The sequence below is a fragment of the Arachis ipaensis genome, chromosome B10 (assembly GCF_000816755.2).
Source record: "Arachis ipaensis cultivar K30076 chromosome B10, Araip1.1, whole genome shotgun sequence".
NCBI lineage: Eukaryota > Viridiplantae > Streptophyta > Magnoliopsida > Fabales > Fabaceae > Arachis > Arachis ipaensis.
In genome coordinates this window covers 118,941,356-118,946,080 of record NC_029794.2, presented here as the reverse complement: position 1 = coordinate 118,946,080, position 4,725 = coordinate 118,941,356, and positions in this window count along the sequence as shown.

Below are 4,725 nucleotides of genomic sequence, written 5' to 3'. Positions count from 1 at the left end.
AAAAATTAAATTTTATAAATATATGATATATATAGTAATGAATATGAAATTAGCTAAGTTAGTATAGTGTATTTTTGTAATCATATAATGGATATTATTGTGTTCAACTTTTAAGAATAAAAATTCTTTTTTAAGGAAAAGATCAAAATATATAAAATAGAGATCACAATATAAATAAGAGATTAAAATGACTAATTCAATGCTTCATTCTCTTATTCTCTTTATTAATAAGGATAAATGGTTAAATTAGTTTCTAAAAGATTAATTCGTTTTTTAAATTAGTCTTTAGAAATTTTTTTTAATCAAATTCGTCTTTCAAAGTTTTAAATTAATCGCATTAGTCTTTCTGTCATTTTCTTTATTGATAGTGCCAAAATTTGTTAATGTGACACATTAAGTGATATTATAACACACACATTAGAATCTTAATTGACTATATATTAACATAATAAGTTTATGAAATTAAATCAAATTAAAATTTAATTGAGGAAATAACTATACTTGAGGTATTGAAATCCCTCAATTTAAAATTGATTTAATCTAATTTCATAAATTTATTATGTGAGCCACCAATTAAGACTATATTAGGTATGTGTTGTGGTATTATTTAACGTGTCATATCAATAAATTTTGATATCATTAACAACAGAAGTGATGAAAGAACTAAAATAACTAACTTTAAATTCTTGAAAGACGAATTTGACTAATAAAATTTTTCGAAAACTACTTTAAAAAATAAATGATCTTTCGAAAACTAACTTGATAATTTATTCAGCTAATATCTATATTTACTATTAATAGATATTAGCTGACTCAAAGTCTCATATAAGAGGAGGAAGATAATGGCATCTCCCGACTATTAATCTTTTTTATAAATTATACATAAACTTAGTTGAGCTCCTGTTAAAATTTTTATTTTAGTCTTTGTTAACTGTAAATTCTTTTTATTCCTCTTTAAAAATTGATCTAGCTCCATTCTTGGATTTTAACATTGTATTTAAATAATAATCTTTTATTTAGGGCTTTCTGACACTACCACATGCATTTGAGATTGTTAGAAACAAAAGAATAATTTGAAAAAAGAATTGTCTATTATTCAATAAGATAAAGAATAATATAATATACAAAGCTATATATAGATGTTAGAAAAGTTAAAGAAATAAAAGTGTGATATCCTATAATATTAATATAGATATGCTAAATAATTATAATTGATGCTAATTAATTCTAATTATACTCTAACATCTCCTCTTAAATTCAAGTGGGAGCTAAAGATGCCATCTTGAATTTGGATACTAGAGTCCGAAAACGAGTAAGATGATGAGGCTTCGTGAATATATCATTAGTCTGATCCAGAGTTCCAACAGCTACAAGACGAACAACATCAATATAGAAACGTTGCTGGACAAAATGACAATCAATCCCAATGTGTTTGGTGCGTTGATGAAAAACATCATTACGAGCAATCTGAATAACACTGCGGTTGTTACAATAAACATCACTTGGGGACGACTGAGGGGCACCCAAGTCTTCGAAAAGCCAGCGAATCGAGACAACCTCAGCAGTGGTGTTAGCAAGCGAACGGTATTCAACTTCAGTGCTTGATTGGCGAGCAGTGAATATTTATTTTTTGGCTCGCCAGAAAATGAGAGAGTCACCAAGAAACAAACAATAACCAGTAGTAGAACGACATTCAGTGGGATCACCAACCCAATCAACATCTGAGTACACCTGAAGGATTAATAATGAATGGGAAGAAAAGTGAAGACCATGAAACAGAAGAGTGCCTTTGATGTAGCGAAGAATGAGAAGAACTGCATCATAGTAAGTAATACAATGAGCTGGCAAGAACTGGCTAAAAATATGAACTTGATAGGTGATATTTATATCTGATCGTGTGACAGCAAGTAGACAAGACCTCTAACTAACTGTCGATAAAAAGTAAGCTTATCCAAAACAATGTCATCTATAAAAGTAAACCGAACATTAGACTCAAGAGGAGTAGACTCGGTGCGACTATTTGTAATTCTGGCTTGAGCAAGAAGATCAGAAGCATACTTAATTTGAGAGAAATAAATGCCGTCATCTGAGAAAATGACTTCAAGGCCAAAAAAATAACTGAAAAAATCAAGATCTTTTATCTCAAAAATGTGGTGAAGGGATGCTTTAAGATCAGAGTACCATCAACATCATCTCCAATAATGATTATGTCATGCATGAACATACAAAAGTAGCAGAACAACCCTACGTTCATTTTTACGAATAAAGATAGCATTCTCACGAGGGCTACAAGTGAAACCAAGATTGCATATAGTTGTGCTATTTTTTCAAACCATTCACGAGAAGCTTGCTTAAGATCATAAAGTGCCTTACGAAGGAGACAGACTTTGCTAGAAGGACAAGGATATTTCAGGAGTGGTTTTATATAGACCTTCTTTTTCAAATCCCTATTAATAAATATATTCTTCACATTCATCTAACTGAGAGACCATTTTTAACCATAATAATGGCAAGGAAAGCACGAACAGATGTGAGACAAGCAACAAGAGCAAAAATATCTTCATAATCAATAACATACTCTTGCATACATCCTTGAGTAATTAATCGTCCTTATAATGATCAATAGAACTATTAGAGCAAATTTTGATCTTGTATACCCATCTACTACCCATAATTTTGTGATCAGAAGGAGGATCAACAAAGTCCCAAGTATGTACTTTTTCAAGTGCCTGGATTTCTTCTTGCATTGTTTACTGCCAATTTGAATTTGTGGAAGCTTCTCGAAATGACTTAGGTTCATGGTGATGAAGAATAATAGAAAAAATAATGATAATCAAGAAGATGAGGAGGTGAATTTCTTACCCTAGCTAGAAGAATGATTGGAGAGAGGAGGCATGACAGCAGGAGCAGGATCATTGTCCGATCTGAAATCATCGGGAGATAGAAAAAGCAAAAGAGTAGGAGGCTCAAGAGGTTGACTTGACATAGAACCTATAGAATCATCACTAGAAAAAAGGTTAACATTGTGGTTAGTGAAAAATAGTGACTGAGTAAAAGGAATAGACTCAAATGAGGAGAACCTAAAAAATATGTGATGCTCCCAGAAGACAACATGACGAGATATATGAATACGTTTAGAGAGAGGATCTCAACAACGATAACCCTTGTGTGTTCAGTACCATAACCAAGGAAACAACACATGCGAGTCCTAGATTCAAGTTTACTATGTTCATTAGGCTGAAGAAGAACAAAACAGATGCAACCAAAGACTCGAAGAGAACTATAATCTGGAGAGGTATGATAAAGACACTCAAAGAGAGTAATATCACCAAGGACAGAAGAAAGAAGTCTATTGATAACATGAACAATAATGAGAACACCTTCACCCAAGTATGCTTAGAACACGAAGAAAGTTTTAACATTGCATAAATAAAGTCAAGAATGTGACGGTGTTTGCGTTCAACCTGTCCATTTTGTACGTACTAGGGCAAAAAAAACTTAGACAAAATACCTTGTTCAGCAAAAAAATTTAAAATATTGGAGTCACGGTATTCCATAGCATTATCGCATTAAAAAATTTTAATGACCTTTGAAAACTGAGTTTTAATCATAGTGACAAAGTTAATATAAATCTGAGGTAGCTTATGACGATTAGTCATCAAATAAACCCAGGTAAAGTGCGAATAATCATCAATTAAAACTACAAAGTATCGAGCCCCTCCCATAGAAGCGGTGGGAGCAGGGTCTAAACATCAGAGTGGATAAAGATCAAAAGCAAAGCAAGCAAGAAATGAATTATTGTGAAAAGATAAAGATGGTTGTTTTACATTTTGACAAGAAATGCAATCAAAAGACTCATTATTAACCTGATGTAAAACACCCTTAGACACAAGAGGACGCGATGTTCCTAAGGAGCTGTGGGCAAGACGGTGATGCCACAAGTGAATGGTAGATAGAGAAGAAACAGCATAGGGATTTGATGTAGGAGGAATACAAAGATTCTCAAGCTCAATCAACCTTCCGACCTTACGTCCAGTCGCGAAGATTTGTCTCGTTCGACAATTCTGCACATGACAACCAGAAATGAAAAATTTGACATCAAAATTGAGATCAACAAGTTGACCAACAGAAATAAGATTAAAGTTTAGTTTTGGAATAAAATGAGTATCAGGAAGATTAAGATTTAACTATGAAATAAAATCCTTATGTCTCGCATGCAAGAGAGAACCATTAGTAGTGCTGACTGATGGTGTATTTGTAGTAGTAGACACAAACGAGAAAAGATAAAGCAAAAGAGACATGTGATGAAAGCAACCAGAATTAAGATGCCATTTAGAATTACCTGAAAAGGTGAAAAAAGCAGCAGGAGTATTACCAAAAAAGAAAAGAAGATGCTTAAGAAGAGAGTCAATATCAGATAGAGAGACAAGAACCAAGTTGAGAGAAATAGAGCTGGTAGATTCAGTAGTAGCAGCAGCATCAGCAGCAAAAGCAGGCACATTCTTGGAGAATTGGGACGAGAAAGATACTTGATTTGATCAGGACGTGGTGGACAAGTAGGACAGGTAATAATCAAATGTCTCAATGCAATAATGGCAAAACAATATTGGGCAATTGAAGCTAATATATCATTTCTACTTGCATTTTCAACATTCAATAGAGGGGTAGTTTGGGAGTAGGTAACCAAAATGATGACAGTTTTGGCAAAATTTATCCTTCCTCTCT